The sequence below is a fragment of the Stomoxys calcitrans genome, chromosome 1 (genome assembly GCF_963082655.1).
Source record: "Stomoxys calcitrans chromosome 1, idStoCalc2.1, whole genome shotgun sequence".
Classification (NCBI taxonomy): Eukaryota; Metazoa; Arthropoda; class Insecta; order Diptera; family Muscidae; genus Stomoxys; species Stomoxys calcitrans.
Window position 1 is genome coordinate 164,220,876 of NC_081552.1, and position 27,778 is coordinate 164,248,653.

General features: G+C 40.3%; 1 protein-coding gene across 3 annotated transcripts in view; it reads left to right on the forward strand.

Annotated features, from left to right (window-relative positions):
- Positions 1-544: 544 nt before the first annotated feature.
- The window catches only part of LOC106091595 (uncharacterized), a 1,079,098-nt gene continuing 1,051,864 nt past the window's right edge, over positions 545-27,778 (forward strand). For all 3 annotated transcript variants that reach the window (XM_059363025.1, XM_059363031.1, XM_059363034.1), the window contains exon 1: positions 545-1,146. The gene's annotated coding sequence lies outside the window, so the exon portion shown is untranslated. The remainder of the gene's footprint in view (positions 1,147-27,778) is intronic.

Sequence of the window (27,778 nt, forward strand, 5' to 3'; positions counted from 1 at the left end):
GTGGGAAGAAGCAGCATATATAAATCCTTTTTTATGTCAGATGTAAAGGATACGCTATTACCGCCATTTCAGTGCTTGTGATTTAAATTTGAATTTGAAATTAAATTGAATATTCGTCAATGGTAAAAGCTTATCATAGATATTCATTTGTCATGCGCTATGAGCACTTGTAAATGCAAAGCTTTCTGTGCTCTTTTACTCAATCGACTCTCAAGCACTGAGGCTCTCTCGCACTCTTTGTCAGAATACACTCAATTATTGTCACAAAGAGAAAGTGTGACAATTATTGAGTGAATTTTTAGCCTATATTTGAACCTCTTTTTATGGCCGAAGGACATTTACTTCGTATACCTACCTATCTGGTGGGCATGGGGAGACCAAAAGGAAATTGAACACAGTCACAAATAAATACAATGAATTTTTGTTGTTAGTTGGATGGTTGGTTGGCTGAAGTGCGTTGTCGTTGTCAAACCAAATGCTTTGCTCTTGTGGTAGGACTACTACATAACACCAGGAAAGGTGAAATACTCAAATCAGTACAAATCGTGTCGTTTAAGTGTTAAGACGGTCGGACGCTAGACCAAAAAAGTCTTATCTTAAACACGCCAACACAACAGGAAACACAAAATACCATTGACGATTATTTGAAAAAAATCGAAAAGGAAAAAGTGAAATCTTCAAAAAAAAAAAAAAAATTACGAAAAAAAAATACAAATCCTCATTTAAGGTGACATTAATAACCCTAAGGATTTGCCAAATATACCATAACAGAATTAAGGTGTCTCTTCAATGACAATCGAGTCAAGTGTTGATTACGTTAAGCGTTAATATCAATCGGGTGGGTAAACCCTCGTCGGCATTTCGGAATGTAGAGCTGCGGGACAAGGCTCGCTCGTTCGTGCGTTCGTCAGCTCCCAGAGTCGGCCGGGCGTGTAGTGTTGTCAAACGTGTGATGATGTTGCAACAAACGGTTGATTTCCTCGGTCGTGAGGCATAAGGCTTTTTTGTACATTGATGCCACGGATGCTCCGTTTCCGTTGTTGTCGTGCTGGTTGCCGTTGTTGGTGTAAATATCGTGTATTCTAAATGCGAAGGATATAAAATTCAACAATTCATAAAGAGTATAGTAGAGAAGTGTGTTCAGGAGTAAGTTAAAATTAAACAACGAAGGCGAAAGCGATGACTTTATCCCAGTGATAATCAAAAGAATGTGTTTACCTTTTAATTTAAGAGTATTGGCCAAAATGTAATTTATCTATAGTTACTTGAATTGTTGGTTTGGTTGTTGGCTCTTACTTGGGTCATTTCTATGAGAGTTGTTTGGGTAAATTCACAAAAGCCTTTGTAATACAGACTGGTAATTCAGTCATTCGAATGACTTACCAAGAAATGCAAAGAAAGGTTTTTTGTGCATACAACTGTATGAATGTTACCACATCTAAGTTTGGAAAAACTTTTACTCTAGCTATCGATGACAATTTATATATACACTCACATACATTCACCCATGTACTTCTATACACATAGAATGTTTCTGCTTGGAAATTAACAACAGGAATCCAGTAGATGGGAATGTTTTCAAAAGTCAACATTTCAGTTGTCGGATGCAAGACGAAGCCATCTTTGACAAACTGTTGGCAAGCAACTTGCCAATGCGTTGTTGTCCAAAGCATTCAATAACACTTTGATGGATGACTATCCCGTTCTCCTAGTATTTCTGGAAGTGCGGGCATGCACGTGTCCAGTTGCTAAAGCAGAGACATATAATCAGTCATACTAAAGCTGAAGAACTAAGAAGAATTTACGCTCTACTGAGAGTGGGTGGGGATAGGTCATGGTACGGGTAAACAGGCTTTATGACATATTCGTCTTTAATGTCACAACATCAAATGATGGACACTTTGAATACAATCGAGTAACTAGATTATTTTTAAGTCGATAAGAGGTTTTCTAATTTAAGTGATCTCCTAGAGCAACATTTTCCTATCTTAATATTTTTTTATGAATCAAAAAAAAAAGAACGATCTTTTCTTAAAAAATGGTATAAATAACCTGTCAATCCAATATGAGTAATGAGTTAGTAGTTCGTTTTTGCTTGATTTATTATTTAAATAGATTATTTTCTGAAAGTTGGAACTATATAGCACTTTACATAAATGTAAATACGGCAAAAATCTGTATGAAAGCATAATTTTCTTATATGAATTCCATGAACATATAATGACAATGTTGCCAAAAAGTATAAATTTTCGGTAAGAATTACATGTTGCCAAAAAGTATGAATTTTCGTTAAGAATTGCAAACCTAGTACCGTGTAGGGCACATGTATATAAGGTTTCAAATTTCAGCCGAATCTAGCAAAATTTACAACTTCTAGGGGTCGTAGAAGAGATCAGTTTTATGGGAGCTATATCAGGTTGTAGACTGATTCGGAGAATACTTACCACGGTTGCTGGAAGTCCTAATTAAACACTATGTTCCAAACTTCAGCAAGGTTGGACAACAATTGCGGCTCCGAGGGGCTCAAAATGCCAAATTGGGAAGTCCGTTTTGGGGGAGCTATATCAGGTTTTAGACCGATTTGAACAGTAATTGGCAAAATGCAAGTTAATTGGATGACAATTGCAGCTTGTAGGGGACCAAGAAGTCAAATCGAAGAACCATTTTATAAGGAAGCTATACCTAAATCTGAACCGATTTGCAATCCCCAACGACCTTCATCTAAATGAAGTATTTGTGCAAAATTTCAATCGGAATAAATCTTCTTTTAAATATTCTTTCTTGGATTCTTGGATATATCGACTAAGAATGTCAAGACGATCAAGAATATATACTTTATTGGGTCGATAATCAATATTTCGAGTTGTTAAAAACTGAGTGACTAGATTAGTATACGCCCACGGTACGGAAGAACAAGAATCTTAAGACAAAGTATTTAGAAAATATGATACATTGTCCAAAACCGAACTTCTTATGAAATTTGTCACATATATAAACTAGTAAAAGCGTGCTAAGTTCGGCCAGCACGAATCTTGGGAATCAACCACCATCTAGTCATTCCGATTGTACCACCTCAAAATATTGATTTAAGCCCTTATAAAGTATATATATTCTTAATCGTTTCGACATTCTGAGTCGATCTAGCCATGTCCGTTAGTCAGTCCGTCCAAATCAGTTTATAATCTGATATGTCTCCCATAAAACCGGTCTCTCGATTACCCTTGTTCGGTTCCTCAAAGCTTTAATTTTTGCTGGTTTGGCAGAAGTTCGGTATGTGTAATAAAATTATGCCCTATACCTAAATTTAGTGTGTATAAATAGCAAAATCCATGGCGGTGGATTCCCAACTACGTCGTCCCTGCCCCCTATACTAGCTGTGCGTCGGCGCAACCTAAAATGTCCTTGTGAAAATATCTTTTAAGCTGATGCCTAAATGAGTAAGACAATTGGGATATGGGTCCTTTATCGATCCCCATTGATTTGTTTTGGGCATTTATTATCGACTTCCAAACCCATATCACAATGATAATAAAAGGTGATTTTTAGCTATATCTTTTTGGAAACACTGTTTTAAACAGTTCACGCACTTTTCGAATTTTGTTTCACTGTCAAACATCTTCAGTTTGGTATATAATTTAACCATGAATCGTCCTACAAACGAAATGCGCATGCAAATTATTGAATTTTATAATCAAAATGAGTGAAGTGTTAAGAATGTTCATCACGTGCTTTTTCCATTTTACGACAAAGTTCATTTTTGGCTCATTGTACGTAAGTAAGCAGAATTATCGATTTTGGAGTGAACATCAGGCAGAAGCATTGCAAGCGCAAGCAATACATCCAGAAAAAATCACAGTTTGGCGCGGTTTATGGGCTGGTGGCATATGGGGCCATACTTCTTCAAAGATGATGTGAATCGTAATGTAACTGTGAATGGTGGGCATTATCGTGGGAATGCAAGAGTTTGACTTGCATGACATGTCGTTTCAACAAGACGGTGCCACGTTCGGGACCGATCGATGGGCTATGTTAACGCTCATGTCTGTTCATTTGCTTATTTGTTCGTGAGATACCGGCCGAAATTTTGGAAAGAGTATGCCAAAATTGGACTAAGCGGATGGACAATTTGAGGCGCAGTCACGTTCAACATTTGCATGAAATAATCTTCAAACATTTAATTAATGAACCGTGCAATCGATTCAAATAAAGATTTCATGCAATTTTTTGAATTTTTTTTAACTTTCCTATAGCTCTTACAAAACTACCCTTTACATGGGATATAACATTTTTAAAGACCTACAAGTTCTTTCTGTGTCCATCCCAAATTTGAGTTCAAAAAGATTACCATACAACCAAGAACATTTCATTTGGTTACCATTTGTCACAAACGGCTTAAATATCCAATTGGTTGTTTTTATACTCATCACCATAGTCATTCCGTTTAAAGGCTAGGTTATGGAGGTTTGAAAAAAGGGTGTGGATATTAATCCGCCCCATGCCACTATGGGCATACACTTGTAATCTGCTTGTTGTGAGCTCTAAATACTAAAAACGTAACCCTATAAAAGAAAATCTAAGTTAGAAATTACGTGCTACTTATAAAATTCTTAATTGTTGCCCATGCCACGCCCCTTAGTTGGTTCATGTCTGGTATTGTATCCCCACCTAAGTGCCGTTGTCTGTTTGCCGCGACAGCCGGGCAATGACATAGGGAATGCTCCAACGACTCATCACCTTTCCCACATGCTATAACTTGCCGCACCTATTTTCATAACTGAGTTCGTAGTCCTCTGTGTCACCGTTATCATACCGAAAGCTATGCTGACCTCGTTCTAACTTCCTTTCAGTAAAAGTGTCGTCTTCTCACGATCTGCATCTCCTCACTGGATTTTCGCGGTTCTACTGACCGATTCGCTGTTCCATAGGGTTACATGCCCTTTCGTCGCCAACGCGCTTAACTCAGACTGCGTCGACTCAAAAGGCTTCGGGTTAACCAAGATTATTGACGGCAGTTCTCAGGCCTTCACTGCCAAATCATCTGCTTTCTCATTCTTGTTACTCCGCTATGGCCCGGCATCGCAGATAGTGCAATCCTCAGAGAAGGCATTAATATCCTTCTTACACTGCAAGGCCGTACATGACCTTACCGTCCAGGTTGTTATTGCCCTTATGGCCTGTTTGCTATCCGTAAAGATGTTCATACTTGACGCCCTCTAGTTAACACCACACCACCCCACGCATTCCGTGATCGCCCGTATCTGCGCCTTCAGGACCATATTATAGCTAGGCAGCATAAAACAGATCTCAGTCCCTGGGTTCTCAATGTAGCTTCGATCCATTAGTGTAACATGATTATTCAGCTGGCAATAATCCAAACTGTGTCGCTGGCAGCAATGCCTCGCACATCAAGTGCCGTCTCAGGTATCCGATCGTAAACCTCTTCCCTTCCTTCCTGGTTTCCTATCGTCGCCTCGATTATACCGCGATGGCGGTAAGGTCTGTGTGCCTTTGGTGTTGTATAACAAGCCTTACCGGGCTTGGGTATAAATACCACCCTTGCCTCCTGCCAGGCTTTCGGGGTATATATAAGTCCCAGGCACTCTGTGAAAATATTGGCCAGGTGGGGCGCCAGATAGTCTGCTTCTTCTGCAGTAATGCCGGTAATATTCCATCAGGTCCAGGTGACTTAAGGGATTCGAAGCTCCGCAAGGATTCCTTCCCCATAAAATTCCCAAATTTGTCTGGTTGGATTTCAACATATTCCGGAAGCTTATCGGCCGTGCGTTTCTAAACCTAATGTAGCGATGGTCAAAGAAAAAGTGTTGAATGGAGACCCTCCAATCCTGAACCTCATCGATTATATTTTCCGAACATATAGTTACATCTAAAACCTCCTCCCTAATCCTATTAACAAAGGTAGCGGTGCTACCAATATTAAGTGTTATTAGGTCGTTAGTACTTAAGAATTCTGCCAGGGCTTGGCCCCGCTTATTAATGCTGGTAATTCCCCAAGAAATGTGATGAGAGTTCGCATCGCACCCTATTAGTACCTCGTTTCCTGTCTGTTCTGCTTTCCTCACCAACCGTTGCAGCTCCGACGTAGGTGGCGGTGTCGGAAAGTCAAAAGGCAGATAAAGTGATGACAGTTATGGTCCACCGTCTCCCTGTCTCATCACTGTTGCGTCCGACATTGACAACTCTGGGGAAAATATATAATTAAAATTTTTTTGACAAATAACGCTGGTCCTCGGCCGAGTACCAGTGTTTGCATAGAATAATTGGTAGTTGATATGGATAGTTGAATAATTGGTAGTTTGCCTATCCAAATCTTCCGAATCTTGATAATGTCGGTAATGATTCCATCGACGGATCTATGTTGGTATGGCTGAATTGATTTCCATTCCCTGTACTGCCTGATGTTCCAATATTAGGGCCTTCGCCTATCTTAGTCTTCCAAATCTTTAGCAAATGGGCTTCTCGGGATAAGGTGATGGTCTCCTCGTCCGCTCCCTGTTCTTCAGGTTGCATTGATTTGCCTGTCACTACACAGGCTAATTTTTCAGTATTAGGATCTTTGCTTATCCTAGTCTTCCGAATTTGACAATCGGTAATGGTTCCATTGTCGGGTACCTGTTTGTTAGGCTGTGTTGGGTCTCTCGCCCCTGCACTGCCTGATGTTTTAGTATTGGGATCTATGTTTATCCTAGTCTTCCCATTATTAGGACAGTGGGTCTCGTCTTTAGCCCCCTGTCTATAAGGCGGCATTGAGTCACCTGCCACTGCACGGCCTGATGTCTCAATATGAGGATTTTTGCATATCTTAGTCTTCCTAATCTTGAAAAAGTAAAAAGGCGTTAAGTTCGGCCGGGCCGAACTTTGGATACCCACCACCTCGGGTATATATGTAAACCACCTTTCATCAAAATTCGGTGAAAATTTCATACCTTATACTCATATACCTCATACCGATCTGAACTATATACGACACAGATGTCGAAAAGCCGAACATAAGTCACTGTGTCAAATTTCATATAAATGCGCCTTTTATGGGGCCAAGACTTTAAATCGAGATATCGGTCTACATGGCAGCTATATCCAAATCTGGACCGATTTGGGCCAAGTTGCATAAACATGTCGAAGAGCCTAACACTAAGCACTGTCCCAAATTTCGGCGAAATCGGACAATAAATGCCTCTTTTATGGGCCCTAAACCTTAAATCCAGAGATCGGTCTATATGGCAGCTATATTCAAATCTGGACCGATCTGGGCAAAATTGAAGAAGGACGTCGAAGAGCCTAACCAAACTCACTGTCTCAAATTTCAGCGACATCGGACAATAAATGCGTCTTTTATGGCCCCAAAACCTAAAACCTAGATATCGGTATATATGGCAGCTATATCCAAATCTGGACCGATCTGTGCGATATTGCAGAAGTATGTCAAGGGGCTTAACTTAACTCACTGTTACAAATTTCGGGGACATCGGACAATAAATACGTCTTTTATGGCCCCAAAACCTAAAACCTAGATATCGGTCTATATGGCAGCTTTATCCAAATTTGAACCGATCTGGACCAAATTGAAGAAATATGTCAAAGGGCCTAACACATCTCACTGTCCCAAATTTCAGCGAAATCGGACCATAAATGTGGCTTTTATGGGACTTAGACCCTAAATCGGAGGATCGGTCTATATGGCAGCTATATCCAAATCTGGACTGATCTGAGCCAAATTGACGAAGGATGTCGAAGGGCCTAACGCAACTCACTGTACCAAATTTCAACAAAATCGGATAGTAAATGTGGCTTTTGTGGGCCTAAGACCCTAAATCGGCGGATCGGTCTATATGGGGGCTATATCAAGATATAGTCCGATATAGCCCATCTTCGAACTTAACCTGCTTATGGACAAAAAAAGAATCTGTGCAAAATTTCAGCTCAATATCTCTATTTTTGAAGACTGTAGCGTGATTTCAACAGATAGACGGACAGATTTTTACGCTGATCAAGAATATATATACTTTATAGGGTCGGAAATGGATATTTCGATGTGTTGCAAACGGAATGACAAAATGAATATACCCCCATCCTTCGGTGGTGGGTATAAAAAGACAGCCTTGCTCCGCCGGAATGCGCCATGGTTTTAGTCTTAGCCAAACTTTTCACGGAAACTTGATCAATGTCTACCACAAGGAGAGTTTCTTCCCACTCTTTTTCCTGTGGAACACCTCCCACTTCTCTGCGACCAAACCTTGGTTTTGCTTGCCCAAGATTCCCAACATGCGTTTCGTCGCAAATTTTCTGTCGTATCCCTTGACGTAGACCGTCGCCTTTTTGAGCTGTGGGATGTCCATATCACCAGGTCAAGCTTTGCGCCCTCCTAGAGACCGTGGGTATCTTCGACGAGCTTTTTGACGGTATCAATACATTCCGCGACGCAAAACGCAACGTAAATATGTTTATTCTATACTTGCAGCTCATCATTTGTATGGGTGGACCCTCTATAGAGTTCCACACATGTTCGAAAATCCGATCGTTAACCAGATCCTCCACTTGGGACAGATGATCTGGTGGAACCCTACCGGATGCACTGCCGATATTTATGACTGCATAAGTCAGCTCATTTCTGTTGTGCTTCCTTGCCACTCTGGTGTGAGAGGGCGGCTCCTTACCATTATCAGCGACCATATTCCCCTTCCGTGATTGCTGTGGCCTCCTTTTGGAAGTCACAGTCCTGCATGAAGACTCAGGGGCCGTGCGCGCTTCCTTCGTTCCTGTTCCGACTTGGTTTTCCCAGAGTACTTGATAGCTGGAGCTCTTATATTCTTTACCATTTTAACAGTGTTATGCTCTTCGGGATATCTGATTCTTTTTCCAGCTTCCGTAGAAGTGCCTGGAATGTCAGTTCTATCCCTTCCAGCATCCTGCACTTTTGCCCGATTATGCTGACGGTACATACTCCTCTGTCTCCTTCGTCGTGCAGCGGATCGCTTTCTCGGTCTGCTCGTGAGCTTAGCAAAGCCATCGCTCACTTCTGCTGTCATTCCGTTATCTTCATCTCTCAATTCGACTGCGATGACTGTTTCGTGGACACTGTCGCTGAATCTGAATCGGAGTCGGACACCAACTTTACTTAAAGGCTGAGGACGAACTGCGTATCCCTGTGGTTTATCCTTTTCTTCCTCATTTGTTAGTCTGGTGACTAGTTGTGCGCTTGGAACATTACCCATGACTACAGGCGACAAGGCACCCATACCTATAGGAGGAGAGGACAACATACTACGGTCTGATGCCACCACCGTAGCTGTTGGGTCTTTGGAGTCCATTTTGAGCCTACACAAAAAAGGCTTTAAATTTTCGTAATAGGTAGCACCTACTTCGAGATTCGGATATTTTTCTTTGAGGAGCGAAATGAAAACACGTCCGCTCCACTCAACGGCCACTGTTAAAAAAAATGTGGTCTGCGTATACATGTTATTGATATTCTTAACATTCTTAGTCGATCTGGCCATGTCCGTTGCGCTTGACCCGTGCGTTTGTCCATCAGTCAAAATCACGATAGTGGTTGCACGCGTAAAGCTAGCCACTCGAAATTTGGAACAAATACTTTTTATAACTGCAAGTGTAACTGAACAGCTGCCATATAAACATATCTCCCCATTTGACATATTAATTCCCTAGAGGCCGCAATTTTTATTTTATTTGGCTAAAATTTTGCACGTAGCGTTCTGTTAAGACTTTAAGCGACTGTGCCGAGTACAGACCAAATGGATCTATGGTCTAACAGAAAAACAAACGAAATCTATGTGCCTGAACTTTTTCATGAATTTAATTTTGGTTTTTAAACGCTGAGTTTGGTCCAGACAAAAAAGTCCCAGCTTTTCCAACTCTTTAGTTAGGGACTTGAGGAATTTGAAATTAGAAACTTCATGTAGCTTTGTGTACTTTGGAATAAGCTAACTCACAATGAGAAATCATTCTTAGTGCATTAAATGCGGACTTTGTATGAATTTTGGTCAAAGGAATAAATTTTAAGCACACACTAACGAATACATTGCCACTAACATGCCGCACTGGCCTTAATGGTGGAAAGGCACACATAAGCACACAATCTTTAACATGATTCGAATGCTGGACATTTTTTCGCATACGAACACAGATCATAGACAACACATTGAAGCCACATGTATCAATGCATTGAGAACAAATTGTCTGTTCGATTTTGATTGTGTGAATGAAAGAATTTTCTGTGCATGTATGTGTGATTGTGTGTGAGTTTGTTCGTTTTTTCTCTTGCAATGTGTTCTCTGGGCACAGAGGAGGACATGTACAATGCCATCAAAATGACCATCCACAAATGCACATGCATATTAATATTGTATGGCAGTGCAAGAAAGAGGTAATGGCCGGAACATCGGTGCGTATGAACAACGTTCGAATGTATCCCACAGATGATAGGTAGACACAAGGATAGGCAAGCATGTACTCATGCATGAGTGAGTATATGCATGAAACGCACATATGTATGTTTCGGTTGTGTGCGTGTGTTTGTGTCGTTTTTTATATTCTTCTTTACTATAAAGTATGCAACAGTGATGTGCATTTGTTTGGAATGTATGAGAACACTTGTGTTATTTCGAAAAAATGTTGGGAGCTATGTTGATACGGAATATGGAATTGCTGCCATCGATGTTGCTGTTGTTGGATGGATGCTGATAGTGTTTTCTGCAGAAGATGGTGTTTCATTTAACATTTTTGCATTAATAAATGTGCCCCCATGGAAATCAAAGTGTATACGTTATAGTTTAATTGGAAATGTGGCAGTTAAAAAAAGAGTTTATATATATTTCGCAAATAAGTACAAAACAATATATATGTATATATATATATATGAATATTCGTTCTGTTGAAGTGGCATGCCCCCATGGTTATGGTGCTTGCGTCGTTCGTGTGTACATTTAAACATCAAAAATTAACAATGAAACCAAAACAAAAATACAATAACTGCAGAAATTGAAATGAACATAAATCAGCAAATGCTTCAACCTTTCGTCCAAATCAACGGTGCATTCATTGCTTGAATAAATTCAGTCAAAGTTAAACTGAGGATATGTCCAAAGAATTAAATTCGAGAAATACTTAAATGAAGAAGCGGAATCATGTGGGAAATATGTAAGTACATATCTAAAATACACGTAATTTTGCTTTAACAATATGCACGAAGTAATTTTTTTTAATCATCTATACACTTTCGGGTTTAAAATTATGGTACAGATTATTATCACCAAAGAAATATGTTTGAATCATTTCCTGTTTATAAAGGAATATTTCTCTTAAAATTTGGAACGAGCAATTCCTTATTCGTAGGATCCTAGCAATAAAAGCGAGCCAAAGAACCAAAACTTTAAAATAAAAAGCACCTTTAAATTTCATTTCCTGTTAACTAACGGACATGACCACTCGTTTCAAATTTTGATCGCTGATTGATTTTTATTTTACTTTATAGATGAATTTCCACGGTCAACGGTTTTTTAAACTTAGCATCTTAACCTAAAAAATTTAAACATTTAAGGACTGTCTTATTTGTAATGCAAGGTCAATTTCCTAACTTTCAACGATATTTTAAGCTTCATTTAAATTTGTATCTTTAATAACAAGACGCAAAGTTAAGCCTCTAGACGGCGCAACTTTCATTTGATTTTGTTTGAGGTGTTTTGCTTTAACTTTTAAAAACTGTGATAAGTATGGTCAAAATCGGTTCATTATTGGATATAGCTGTCATACAAACCTATCTCGAATCTTGACTTCTTGAGCCTCTTGAGTGAACAATTTTTGTCTAAAATTTTCCAAAAACAATGCTAAGTATAGGTATAAGTGATCTCACGATTTTATTTCTTGAACCTATAGAAGGCGCTTTTTTATACGATTTGGATGAAGTTTTTGCACAACGACTATGACCTCTGACCTTTAACATGCGTGCCAAAAATGGTCTGAATCAGTCCATAACCGGATGATTGAGCTCCTTTAAGGCGCAATTATTATCCGACTTGGCTGATATTTTGCACAATGACTGACTATGGTCTGCAAAATCCAAACCATTATTCTTTGCTTGGCTATAAAAAAGTACTTGGTAAAGAACTTAGCAAATGCGATCCATGGTGGAGGGTATTTACAATTTTGCCCATCTGAACTAGGCACGCTCTTAATTGTTTTAACTTAGCACTAAAAACTAAATATTTAAGGACGGTCTCATTTTTAAGGTTATTTTGCGTCTTTAACTAAGGTAGAATGTTGGCTTGTTCCAAAGTTAATTTCTTAACATTTAACAAGTTTTGTCTCTAATAACAAGACGCAAATTTAAGAATCTATTAACCTAGCTTTTATCAATACTTATCACAATGTACTTATCATTGGTTCGAATGCTTAGAATAATTAAAGCTACAATATTTTTTCAGGGTGGAGATCGCCTGTCTCGGCAACAGAATGCTTATAGTACACATCTCAAGCATTACGTCATGCTTGAGATCTGTAGATCTGAAATAAAATGGGTTAGCAATGGAACAGCTCAAGGAGGTGTAATGTCTTCTCTACTTTGGAATATAGCCATTAACAATATGTTATTGTCTGTGGAAGAGAAAGTGTAAAAATGGTCGTATACAAATGACGTGGTTGTTGCGGTTGGGAAATAGTTTCACAGCACTCTTACAGATATACTTCAGGAAGCTCCATATACGACAGGGAAGTGGGCTACCGAAAGTGGTCTGGTCCAGGAGATACAAGTTAAGTACAGCGACACCTGTCTCCTTGGGAGGGGAGAATGTTCCATTTACAGAAAGCGCGAAATACCTGGGTGATTTGCTGGACAACAAATCGAACTTCCACTTGCCTTATACACCTGCAATAGAACCATTGGCAAAATTTGGGGAGTTTAAACTTCGTGTCATCTAGGTGTATACTGCAGTTTTAATACCTATAATGCTGTACAGTGTAGTGGTCTGGTTGACGGCGCTTCAAAAGTTTACCTACTGTTCAATACTCAACCGGATGTAAAGGGTAGCTTGTTTGTGCATCACAGCCGCGCTTAGGACGTCACCATCTGATACACAGAATTAAATGCTACACTTAATGCCTATGGACACTGTGGCTAGACAAATTGCTGCAAACACTGCTGAGAGGCTAAGGGAGCTCTCTCTCTTTCGTCATGCTACGGCTAATGATACTGTGTTATCCCTGTTTCGATGGCCCATGTTCCAGGCAGTGTGGATTACGCATTGTCTGAGCCACTTATTGATTAAAAGTACTGTACCACTTTTCCTGATAGAACCCATAGGAACTACAATATCCCTAGTATCAGAAGTCACATAGACTACTCGTGGTTCAAACAAGACGACTAGATTGACTATGGGGTGTATTATGGAGAACTTGGGCTGGCCATATCGTGAAGGTTTCCCGACCACTGTGGAGTATATCAAGAGAAGATAGAGGGGCAGCATAAAAAAGCGCAAATAAATTACTAAATCCTCGGGGATAGGAAAGACGAACAGAAGCACACGGACAGTGTTCCAACTTCGTGTGGCTTTGAAGTTATTTTTGTCTTTTTTACAGTGATAGTGTGCCCATCACTGGATTACATGTCAAATGAATTAATGTCATAACGACAATTGTCATAATTCTCTGGCAGACAGGTAGTCATTTAATACCTGTGAAACATATTTCTGAATTTAAAAATCTTTCTCTACTGTCGCAGATCTCTCAACGTGATGGCTGAACAGTTAAAAACACACCTATTCTGGGTGGTGGACCAGGGAATTGAAGGACAGTCGAGCTTGCACGACTAGGAACTGCGTTACACATTCCAGGGAATCTGGAATCTGTAGTTATGACTCTAGCGACAGGTAAGCTAAGTTTTCAGTACCAGGACCGAAGGACAACGAATGAAAGATGGTCACAAAGAGGGGGCTGTGAGCATTCCAAAAATATGGGTTCTAGTTTTGGAATGCAGGTCCCTCGTGATAGGTAACTACCTGTTCGGAAAGCATTATTAACAGAAGGTTGCAAGAACGACTTTTGCAGAAGCTGTTTGAACGTCGAGAAAGGTGAGAGTTGACTTGAATCTCTAAGAGATTCAAACATTATCCGATTGGTTTGAAATTTTTAACATAGTGTTCTGTTATGACTGTCAACAGTCGTGATATATATGGTCCAAATCGGTGTATAGTCTCATTTAGCACCCATATAAACCTATCTTCCGAGTTGTCATCTGGAGCATCTGGAGGCTTCCATTTTTATTCGATTGGGCTGATATTTTGCACTTTGTGTTCTGTTACGACATCCAATAATCGTGCCATGTACGGTTCAAGTAATTTTTGTAAACTTTTATCAGAATCCATGGAGGTGTGTTTCAAAGATTCGGTCCGGCGTAACTTTGTACGTTTAAATAAAATGAATTCACTTAAAATCTGTAAAAAAAATTAAAAAAATCCTTAATTACTATACAGGGCTAAAGGTGTTATGATGCCTTCACCCATTTTGTCAAATGTTCTGTTGACGCCATCATATAAAAGGTAAACAAATTTCTTGGGGTTTTTTCTTTTTTCATATATTTTCAAAATTGACACTGTTGTCTGATGCAGTGCAGGTCCGTCGTGTTGCTATGGAAACAGTCACTGACATTGTGAAGTTTTCGCCATTGCAGCACATGGCAATGGGTTGTCGCACAGCCCTCATGCCATGATGTCGAGTTGATGATCGCATATTCTATCAATGCATTTGTTTTCGACAGATGGCATTTGTAAATCTACAGGGTAAAATAAGCTCAAGGTCCAACTTAGCTTCAAAATACATTTTCACTTATGATCCGAAGTACTCATAATTGCGGTTATTTTTACCCAATTGAACATTGGGTAAAAAATAAAAGTTAAGATTAAAGTATAGTGTCCACTTAATGATGTTGTCCAATTAACACTTATGTGTTAAAAATACGTTATAATGTAGTCGGCAACGATTTTCCGTTCCCCTGCTTGTTTAATTTTAGCCGTTTTGCATTGACTGTAGTTATAAAACCACAAATTGTATAAATAAACGTTCACAACATGATTTACTCGTAGATTGTTCTTTTCCATTGTCATTAGGTTATTTTATGGTTGCTAGCTAAATCATTTCAAAAGTAGTTAACTTGTTCATCAATGTTTCTGACACAGAAATTGAAAAATAATTGCTGGCATATGTTTAATGCATATTAACATGAATATATTTTTTCTATGACCTCTGAACCGTAAACTGTTTTAATAAAAATGGAGATTGGAGACGCCTTCAAATTAGTTTTGTGCCTGACAGCTATTTGCAAATGACAGAATTCACTAAAACACAAACATGGACTTGGAGTGTAACTAATTAATCAATTGAGTTATGTCGCAAATGGTCAACGGCAATGTGATATTAAACATTCAGCTATGAATGCCAATGCATGGGGGAAAAGTCAAACTTAGTTTTATTGTATAATTAATTTTTTTTTTAATAAATGACTAAATATTAGAAAATAATTAAAGCAATGTTGCTGATGTGGCTTTTCATTTGGAAAACTGTCAAACTGGATATAATAATAAGCTTACCAGTAGCGGAAAGAGGCGAAATACATGCAAAAATTCGTACATTTTGGTAACAAAATTGGTACTATTTGGTACTTTCCTTTATAGATGTAGCTACAGGTCCGAAATTTGGCATGTAGATACAACGAGGAAAAATTATGATGGATGACTAGGTTAGGTTAAGTTGAAAAGAGGGTGCAGATATTAATCCGCCCCATGCCACTATGGACATACACCTAAGCCAGTAATCGGCTTGTTGTGCGCTCTAAAATCTATAAGGTAACCTCTAGGAACTCCGTGCTACTTACAAAATCCTTAATTGTTTTCAATGCCACTACCCTAAGTTGGTTCAAGTCTGATATTGTGTCTCCACCTAAGCACCGGTATCTGTTGAAGGCGAAAGCCGGGCAATGACAAAGGAAATGCTCCAACGTCTCATGATATTCCCCGCATGCCCTACACATGCTATCACTTGCCGCACCGATTTTTCATAAGTGAGCTTGTAGTCCTATGTGTCCCGTTATGATACCAATAGCTATACTGATCTCCTTCTTACTTCCTTTCAGTAATAGCCTCGTTTCTCACGATCTGGATCCCCCCATAGGATTTTCGCCGTCCTACCGACCGTTTCACCGTGCCCAATGTTGCATGTGCATTCGTCGCCCACTGCTTTAACTCGGACTGCGTCGACTCGTAAGGCTCCGGGTTAACCAAGCTTGTTGACGGCAGTCCTCTGGCTTTCACCGCCAAATCGTCTGCCCTTTCATTTCCCTTTACTCCGTTATAGTCCGGCACCCAAACGATGCGGATTTTGCCATCCTCAGAGAAGGAGTTAATCTCCTTCTTACAGTTCGTGACCTTACCGTCCTGGTTGCTATTGCCCTTATGGCAATTTTACTGTCTGTAAAGATGTTCAGACTCGACGTCCTCGCGTTAGCACCACACCACTTCATGCATTCCGTGATCGCCCGAATCTCCGCCTGCAGGACCGTGTTATGGTCAGGCAGTCTAAAACAGATCTCAGTTTCTGGGTTTTCAATGTAAACCCCCAGGCTCACTCTGTCACCTAGCTTTGAAGTATCCATGATTTTCCAAATGGCAATAATAGGGTTCCGTTAATCCAAGACTGTGCCGATGGCAGCAGTGCGTCGCACTCGACTTCAAGGTTCATCTCAGGTATACGATCGGAAACCTCTGCCCTTCCTTCCATGTTTCCTATCGTCGCCACGATTATACCGCGATGGTATGAGCTGCTCCCATACTCAATCCATTCTCCCATCGCCTTAAATCTCAAAGCCGTAGTGGCTGCCTCACACTTAATCTGCATGTCAATGGGTCGGATATCTAGAATAGTCTCCAGTGCCTTAGTGGGCGTGGTCCTCATCGCTCCGCCTATGCCAAGACAACATGTTTTCTGAACCTGATGTATGGTCCTTATGTTGCACATTTTCTCCATAGCAGTCCACATTGCAGTCTAATAACACTCCTGAATGTGACACTTCCAATTCAGTTTCCTGTCCAAGATCACACCTAAGTATTTGACCTTGTCAGATATCGAAATCGTCTTATTGAGGAAACGTGGTGAATTAAATTGACCCACCTTCGTCTTCCTCGTGAACAGGCATATTTCAGTCTTCTCTGGGTTAACATTGAGACCTCTGGGTCTAGCCCAGTCATATGCCATATGCAAGACCCATTCGGCCCTTCTGCATAGCTCGTTCAGATCCTTACCTCTTAGATGTATTATAACATCGTCTGCGTAGCAGACGGGTTCAAAACCCTCCTCAGTCAGCATCCGTAATAGGTCATTTATGGTGGTCACCCATAGGAGTGGCGATAAAATGCCTCCCTGTGCCGTGCCCTGTACCACTTTCTTCCTTTTACTTATGCCATGCGACACACAATTTATCCACCTGTTCCTTAGAATATGGTTTGTCCAGCCTCTAAGGACCGTGTCCACCCGGTACTGTTCTAAGGATTGGACCAGTATGTCGCTCCGCACATTGTTAAAAGCCCCCTCGATGTCAATGCATACCGCAGTGTGTACGTTTTGACATCGAAGGATTCTTCTATTTTATGCACAACCTAGTGCAGGGCAGTCTCCACCGACCTTCCCTTGACATAGGCACGTGTTTGTATTTGAGCAGTTCGCTGGATGTCATACTCTTTATCATGGTGTCCACAATACGTTCTATGGTTTTGAGTAGAAAGGACGTAAGGCATATGGGTCTGTAGGCCATTGGTGTCGCATAACTTGCCTTGCCGACCTTAGATATAAACACCATCTTTGCCTCCTAGGCACGCTGTGAAAATTGTGGCCAGACGAGGCGCCAGATAATCTGCCTCTTTCTGTAGTAACGCCGGAAATATCCCATCAGGTCCGGTTGACTTAAATGGTTTGAAGCTCCTCAAGGATTCCTTCACGGGACTTCTCCGTGAGTCCCGTCGTATCCTGTAGAAAATAGGTTTTCATCAAATGCCTCAACATGTCCTTCGTTGTCTCTGCTCTCACTCCCATATCGTCTACAAAAGTTTCAGTTTGAACATGGGTTTTTAAGAAAAACTTTTTTAACTTGGCGGCGTCATTAACGCTCTGGTAATCTTATTGCATTTCTTGAGCCGTTTGTAATTTACATCCCAATAAACATCCGCTTTTTTACGACGTGGTCTGTTAAAAAGTCTGCGAACCTCTTTCCCAATATTGCGAATCTTTCCGGTCATCCAGGGTTTTTCTTGGGCTGATTTCCTTTCCCGAAGAGGACAACTTTCTTCGAAGGATCCCACCAGTGCAGTCGTAATTCTGTTGACATTTTCATCAATCTCTTCTATGTTATCTTGCCCAAGTCTTCTTTTGAGAAGCCTTCCGATTTTTGTTCAGTTTGTCTTCAACTTATTCTGGAAGCTTATCGGAATCGGCGCTGGCTGTGCTATTCTAAACCTAATGTAGCAATGGTCAGAGAAAGAGTTTACATGGAGACCCTCCAATCCTGAACCTATCGATTAGACTTTCTGAACATATCGTCACATCTAATACCTCCTCCCTAATCCTATTAACAAAGGTAGCGGTGTTACCAATATTAAGTGTTATTAGGTCGTTAGTATTCAAGAATTCTGCGAGGGATTGGACCCGCTTATTAGTGTTGGTACTACCCCAAGAAATGTGGTAAGAGTTCGCATCGCACCCTATTAGTTCCTGTCTGTTCTGCTTCCCTCACCAGCCGTTGCAGCTAGACGTGGGTGGCGGTGTCGTAGAGTCGAAAGCAGATAAAGTGATGTCAAGTATGCTCCACCGTCTCCCTGTCTCACCACTGTTGCATCCGACGTTTACAACTCTGGGGAAAATATATAATTCAAATTTCTATGACAACTAACGCAGGTCCTCGGCCGAGTACCAGTGATAGCATAGAATAATTGGTAGTTGATTTGCTTTAGTCCAGAGACTTTGTTCTGGGTCGTCCATGGCTCCTGAATTAAGGCAATATGAATCTTGCCCTTGCTGATTTTCTCCATCAGAGCGTGTATAGCAGTCTATCTCAGGTGGAGGATTATCTGGATTACATCAATCATTGGTCCTCCAGTAAATGGGCATCTTAGGAGTAGGTGATGCTCCCTGTTCTTTAGACTGCATTGACTTTCCTGCCTGTCACTGCACTGCCTGATGTCATCGTTTTAGGTTCATTGACTTGTCTAGTCTTCCGACTTTTTATAAAGTCGGTAATGGTTCCATCGTCGGATCCCTGTTCGTTAAGCTTTATTGGATTTCCATTCTTTGTTCTGCCTAGTGTTTCAATACTAGGATCTTTGTCTATCTAAGTCTTCCAAATCTTAAGTAAATGGGCTTCTTGGGAGTGGGTGATGGTAGAATCATCGGCTCCCTGTTCGTTGGGTTGCATTGAGTCTCCTGTAGCTGCGCTGCCTAATGTTTCAATATTAGGATCTTTACCTATCCCAGTATTACGAATCTTTAAGTCGGTGATGGGTCCGTCGTCGGGTTCCTGTTTGTTAGGCTGTGTTGGGTCTCTCGCCACTGCACTGCCTGATATTTTAGTATTAGGATCATTGCTTCTCCTAGTCTTTCCAATATTGAGAGATGCCGTGATTGTCTCGTTGTCGGTCCCCTGTTTGTTGGGCGGTGTTGAGTCACCTGCCATTGCACGGCCTGGTCTGACAGAATGAAAATTTCTGCCTATCCTAGTCTTCCCAATCATGAAAAAGACAGCTTTGCTCCCGTAGTGCGCCATGCCTGTAGTCTTAGGCAAACTCGTCACGGAGACTTGATCAATGCCAACTACAAAGAGTATTCCTTCCTCCTTCTCCTTCCTGTGGAAGACCTCCCACTTCACGATCAAACCTTCGTTTTGCTTGCCCAAAAATCCCAACATGCGTTCCGTCGCAAATTTACTGCCCCATCCCTTGATGACGACCGTAGCCTTCGTGAGCTGGGGGATATCCACCTTTCACACAAGGTCGAGCTTTGCGCCCTTCCAGGGAGCGTGAATACCTCTGACGAGCTGTTTGACGGTATCAATACATTCCGCCGATGCAAAACGCAGCGGAAAGATGTCCCCACTAAATTCGCAGCTCATCCTTTGTATGGGTGGACCCTCTACAGAGTTCCACACATGTTAAAAATCCGATCGTTAACCAGATCCTCCACTTGGGACCGATGATCTGGTGGAATCCTACCGGATGCACGGCCGATATATATGACTGCATAAGTCAGCTCACCCCTGTTGTGCTTCCTTGCCTCTCTGGCGTAAGAGGGCAGCTCCTTACCATTCTCAGCGACTATCTTCCCCTTCCGTGATGGCTGTGGCCTTTTGGAAGTCACAGTCCTCCATGAAGACTCAGCGGCCGTGCGCGCTTCCTTCGTTCCTATTCCAACTTTGTCCACCTCCGCAGGACACTGTCTGGAGATTGCGGGCTGGTCCAGAGTACTTGAAAGCAGGGAGCTCTTTTTCTTCTTCAGTATTTTAGCAGTGTTATGCTCATCGGGAGATCTGATTCTTTTTCCAGCTTCCGTAGAAGTGCCTGGAATATCAGTTCTATCCCTTCCAGCATCCTGCACTTTTGCCCGATTATGCTGACGGTACATACTCCTCTGTCTCCTTCGTCGTGTACCGGATCGCTTTCTCGGTCTGCTTGTGAGCTTAGCAAAGCCATCGCTCACTTCTGTTGTCATCCCGATGCCCTCATCTCTCGATTCGGCTGCGATGACTGTTTCATTGGCACAGTCGCTGTCTGAATCCGAGTTAGAAACTCCAACTTTACTTAAAGGCTGGGGACGAACTGTGCATCTCGGAATAGGTACTACCTATTACGAAAACATTTTAAAGCCTTTTAGAGTAGGCTAGAAATGGACTCCAAAGACTCAACATCTGCGTTGGTGGCGTCAGGCCGCAGCATGTTGTCCTCCCCTCCTATAGGTGTGGGTGCCTTGACACCTGTTGTCGAGAGTAATGCTTCAAGCGCACTACTATTTGTCAGACTAATAAATGAGGAAGACTAAATGATCCATTTAAAATTCGAATATTTGGTACCACAATTGGTACTATTTGGTATTTTCTTTATAGATGGAGCTACAGGTCTGAAGTTTGGCGTGTAGGTACAACTAAGAAAAATATGATGGGTGACAAAATGATCTATTCAAAATTCGTGAATATTGGTACCAAAATTGATACCATTTGGTACATTCTTTATAGATTTAGCTACAGGTCTAAAATTTGGCATGTAAATACAACGAGGAAAAAAAAGATGGACGACTAAGCGATCTACTCAAAATTCGTAAATGTTGATACCAAAATTGGTACTTACTTAATAGATGTAGCTACAGGTCTGAAATTTGGCATGTAGATACAACGAGGAAAAAAATTCTTACATTGTTGTAGCAGAAAGTGTAAGTTAATACACAAGAGCTCATCTCTGCCTACAGCAAACGGCATCTAGAATTAAGCAATTTGACAAACATTGTGCAGTCTTGACCAAAATACAATATGTAGAAAACGTTCTAATTGTGTACCTTGAAAGTGTATATTGGGCGACTAGAAGATCTTTTTTATTCGTGTGTTTAAGTACTTAAATGTACGAAATGGTATATTCTTTACGGAGTAAGCTCTCAAAATTAAGATACATCTATACCTTGACGACTAGTTTTGGGCGATCAGAAGATCCTTTTCAAAATCGTACATTTAGGTACTAAGACATACAAAATTTTCTCTACGAATTGAGCTAGAGCACTCGAAGTTTGGAATCGGGTTCACCTTGACATTAAATATAGGGCGGCTAGAAGATTTGGTTTTTATTCGTGCCTTTAGGTACTAAAGCATACAAAATGCTAGTTGTAAATAAATTCATCCATAAAAATAGCAATTATAATGTTCATTTGTTTCTTCGTCTAAGAGTCTAGCTCCATAAAAATTCAATGTTGTTCGTTTTAGTACATAAATATACGAATTTCAAAAATATCTTGTAGTCACTCAACACATGTTGTCGAAGTGTATCTGTATCCCGAATTTCAGAGCACCAATACATAAGGAAAGTGCCATTTTGTACTTTTTAGCACCTAAATATTAAAAAAAAAATCTTCTAATACCCCACAATATCCTGTCAAGGTGTAACCGCATCTCAAACTTTAGAGCTTTAGCCCACTGTGCAAAGAGTACCTTTTTCTACGTTTTAGAAATTAATTGAACGAATTTCATACAATCTACTATTTTGAATGTTTATGTAGCTGTATGTACGATTTTCCAAAAAGTCTTCTAGTCGGTCATTATATGCTTTCAAGGTACCAATTACACCACAATTAGTAAGTTTTCTTCCATTTCTGGTACGATTTGTTACGACATATCGTATTTTTGTCATGACTGATAATTCGTATCAAGTTGCTTAATTCTAGCTGTCCCCGCTCGCTGTAGGCGAAAGTAAGCTATTTCGTACTATTCAGCACTTTTTGACACCAATATGTACGAATAGAACATTTTGTCACCCATCACGATCCGCTTCGTTTGGGTGCCGGGCCATAGCCGAGTAAGAGGGTATGCCCCATAGTGGCATGGGGCATACCATTTGGCAGTGAAGGCCAGGGGACTGCCGTCAATAAACTTCGTTAACCCGATGCCTTTCGGGTTGATGTAGGAAACATAGGACTACGAGCTCACTTATGTAAAATCGGTGCGGCAAGTGATAACATGTGTAGGGCATATGGGGCGGATGATGAAATGTTGGAGCATTTCCTATGTCATTGTCCGGCTTTCGCTACTAACAGACATCGGCACTTGGGTGAGGACACAATACCAGACATAAACCAATTAAGGGGAGTGGTATGGAAAACAATAAGGGATTTTGTAAGTAGCACGGTATTCCTGCCTTCAATTTTCTTTTTCGAGGTTACATTTTAGTATTTAGAACGCCCCTATGGGAAATATGTAGTCAAATATCAGCTGTTACTTTTAGCTTGCTTTAGAAAAAAAGTGTAAACTTTGATTAAAGTTCATTCTAAATTTAATTACAAATTCATTTACTTTCTTTTAAAAAATCCGCAATTACTTTTTGGGCAACCCAATATTTTTCCTAGTTGTACCTACATGCCAAATTTCAGACCTGTAGCTCCATCTAAAAGGAAGTACCAAATGGTACAAAAATGTTCAAATTTTAAAGAGATCATTTACCTTACATATTTTGCCTACTTGTACCTACATACCAAATTTCAGACCTCTAGCTCAATCTGTAAAGAAAGTAACAAATGGTACCAAAATTTTCGAGTTGTGAATAGATCATTTAGTCACCATTATATATTTCCTAGTTGTACCTACATGCGAAATTGTAGACCTCTAACTCCATCTGTAAAGAAAGTACCAAATGGTACCAATTGCGGTACTAAAGGTTCGTTTTCTAGCAGTACCAGTACTACTTTACCGTTACTTTTTTTCATCCTCATAATTTTGTAGCAGAGGTCTTTTAAGACAAATTTCTAAATTCGTAAATTGTTGGTACGTTTTCAGTACCTAAATGAAAAAATTTGCAAAAAGTCTTCTAGTCATCCAATTAAGTTTGCCATTGTATACTTAAGTTTCAAAATTCAGAGCTCTATCTCAATATACAAAGAAAGTACCAAATAGCAGCAATTGCAGCACTAAACGTACTATTTCTCCCACATCCGGTACTATTTTGGAAGATTTTTTTCACTAAATTTTATTTTTTTAAGAGCTTTTTAATTTGAGCCCAAAATCATTCTCGCAGCACTTTCTGTTCACACTGCACAAACATGCACCATTTCGAACTATATTGGTATATTTTAGTACCTTTATGAACGGATATCGCCAAACTCAATCTTATTCCGCGTTTATGACCTAAGACCAATATTCGTGCCAAATTTCATAATTCTAGCTTTATCCTTTTAGGCAGTGCAGTGATCAGTCAGTCAGTAAATCACTCGTGGCTTTTATATGTAGAGAAGAAGAGCATATTAAAATTAATGTGCATTGGATCATTTCGAGCTCGAATTGAGGCATGTTTACTGCCATATTTTAAGAAATGGAGGAGCAGTGCTTATCGCACCAATACCAGTTCGGTAGTGGGGCGGACCCTCCCCTTTACTTCGAAAGTACCAGCCAAAAATAAAAGTGCAAGTGGGACAATATGGGACTTAAATGAAAGGTATTCAAGAGTATAGTACAAAAATTGGGTCCAAGTAATTTGGGGGCCGCCCAGACCCCAAAAACCCCCCAAAATAGGTTTATTGGACGATAATGACAAAATGGGAATCGAATGAAAGGTATGCGGGAGTAGATTACGAATATGGTCAGGAATATGTTATTTGTTGATGTTCGAAGGGGGCGAATCCTCCCCCGTTACCACAAAAACGCCACCCAAAATCAAAAGTTGACCGATAGGGACAATATGCGTATCAAATGAAAGATATTGGAGAGTAGAAAGCGAATGTGGTATAAAAACTTGGGTTCAAGTATCCAAGGGGTAGCCCAAGCCGAAAAACTGCTCCAAATAGGCATATTGGACGTATATAGACTATATAGTGGACTACGATTAAGACGTAAAAAACGAGGTCCAAGTAATTGATAGTCGCCCTATCCCCGATAAGCTCCCCAAATGGGAATACTACTCAATCATATCTTGATGAAACTCAAATGATAGGAATTTGAGAGCAGATTACGAATATGACATTAAACTTTGTGTCCAAGAACCTAGGAGGCTGTATACACCAATCAAGACAATATGAGGTTAAATTAAAGGTATAAGGTTTTGTACTGCGAATCTGATATCATTATTCTGCTCATATATCTAGCGGACCACCTCACCCCAAAACAGTCGATCAATTATAATGACCGAACGGGACACTGTGTGATTTAACTAATGTGTAGACCGCCATAGCCCCGAAATTATAACATTCAGAATGAAAGCAGGAGTTGCAAACCTTAATGATAAGGTTGCAACCATTTCTAGCTCATCGATAGACGAGACCAAACTACGTGTTGCTGGACAACACTTTTTCGGCGAAATCGGACAATAAATACGCCGTTTATGGGCCCAAAACCTTAAATTCAGTGATCAATCTATATGTCAGCTTTATTCAAATCTGGACCGATCTGGGCCAAATTGAAGAAGAACGTCGAAGAGCCTAATTAAACTCACTGTCTCAAATTTCAGCGACATCGGACAATTAATGCGCCTTTTATGCTCACAAACCCTAAAACTGAGATACCGGTCTATATGGCAGCTTCCAAATCTGGACCGATCTCTGCGATATTGCCGAAGTATGTCAAGGGGCTTAACTTAACTCACTGTCCCAAATTTCGGCGACATCGGACAATAAATGAGTCTTTAATGGGTCCAAAATCTTAAATCGAGAAATCGGTAACCTGCTTAAAGACAAAAACAGAATCTGATCAAGAATATATATCTACATATACTTTATATATACTTTATAGGGTCGGAAATGGATATTTCGATATGTTGCAAACGGAATAACAAAATAGATATACCCCTATCCTTCGATGGTGGGTATAAAAAAAGACTAAATTATGACTATTTAATAGGTAGTCATATGATATGGTGGTTGTCTATGAATGACTATTCATATGCCTAGGAGAGCCGCCCACCCCCAAAACCTGGCAAACGGATTTATAGACCAACCACTACAATATGGGACTATAATTAAAGGTATTTGAGAGTAGAAAACGAATCTGATATCCAATTGCGGAACTAAGTGTTTCGTGGGTCACCCCACCACTATGAAGCCCCTCAAACCGGACATATTTACCGATCATTGCAATATGGATCTTAAATGAAAAATCTTTGGGAATAGAGCACGAAGTTGACTTTCACTTTTGGGACCAAGTGTCTGGAGTTCCACCACACCTCAAGAAGGACTTTTACTAACCATTGCAATGTGGGGTTTAAATAAGAGGTACTTGAGTGTAGAAAAATATATAAGATAATTGGAATACATTTTGAACTACAATTACGCAAAAATGTTCAAATTTAGAGAACTTCTCTCCAACATAGCATAATCGGGCGCAGCAGAGCGGGCCGGGCTCACTTAGTCTTATATATATAAATCAATTTGTGTTTGTTTGTAGGTTTGTTTGTTTGTTTGTTTGTGTGTTCCTTATAGACTCAGAAACGGCTGAACTGATTTTCTTGAAAATTTCACAGATGGTGCATAATGATCCCGTGCTAGAAATAGGGTACAACATTTTTTGATATCTGAAGGTGGGGCGGACCCTCCCCCTTACCCTAATTTTCAGAAACGCCAGATCTAGGCGATGGGTGGTGCGATTTAAGCGAAATTTTGTGTGCTCTCATATAAAGGGTGATTTTTTTGAGGTTAGGATTTTCATGCATTAGTATTTGACAGATCACGTGGGATTTCAGACATGGTGTCAAAGAGAAAGATGCTCAGTATGCTTTGACATTTCATCATGAATAGACTTACTAACGAGCAACGCTTGCAAATCATTGAATTTTATTACCAAAATCAGTGTTCGGTTCGAAATGTGTTCATTCACCATAACGTTGCGTCCAACAGCATCTTTGAAAAAATACGGTCCAATGATTCCACCAGCGTACAAACCACACCAAACAGTGCATTTTTCGGGATGCATGGGCAGTTCTTGAACGGCTTCTGGTTGCTCTTCACTCCAAATGCGGCAATTTTGCTTATTTACGTAGCCATTCAACCAGAAATGAGCCTCATCGCTGAACGGTGAATGAAAAACATTTCGAACCGAACACTGATTTTGGTAATAAAATTCAATGATTTGCAAGCGTTGCTCGTTAGTAAGTCTATTCATGATGAAATGTCAAAGCATACTGAGCATCTTTCTCTTTGACACCATGTCTGAAATCCCACGTGATCTGTCAAATACTAATGCATGAAAATCCTAACCTCAAAAAAATCACCAAAAATATGGGACTCAAATGGAAAGCATTTAGGATAAGAAAACGTATCTGATATCAAATTGTCGGACCGGGTGTTAGGGGGATCTCCTCTACCCCCAAACACACCTAAATCGCACATATTTACCGACCATGACAATATGGGACTCAAGTGAAAGGTATTTACGAGTAGAATACGAATCTAATATCTAAATGTGGAACCACGTTTCTGGGGGTCACCCCCAAACAGGCCTTATTTACTAATCTTGGGAATATGGGGCTTAGATAAAAGGAATTTGAATGTAGAATTCGAATCTGATATCCTCATATGGGACCAAGTGTTTGGGGGCCGCCTCTCCCCAAAAATATTCCCCAAAGGGGACAAATTTACGACCATAGCAATATGGGGCTCAAATGAAAGGTCTTTTGGAGTAAGGCACGAATCTGATATCAGTATTCGGGAAAAGTGTCTATGGGGCCACCCCACACCCACAACACCAGCCACCACCAGTTTTTGCTGACTATTGCAATACGAGGGTCAAATAAGAGGATTTTTTGAGAATAACACGAATCCTATATATATATTTTCAAGGCCAACTCACTGAGTGGCCGCCCATCCCCCAAAACATCCCACAAGCCGGTCATGTTTGCCGACTATGGAAATATGGGCTCAAATTAAAGGTCTTTGGGAGTAGACCACGTATCTGATATACATTAGGGATCAACATTAGAGACCAACTGTCTAGGGGACGTCCCACCACCATAACAACCCCCAAATAGGACGTATTTGCTTATCA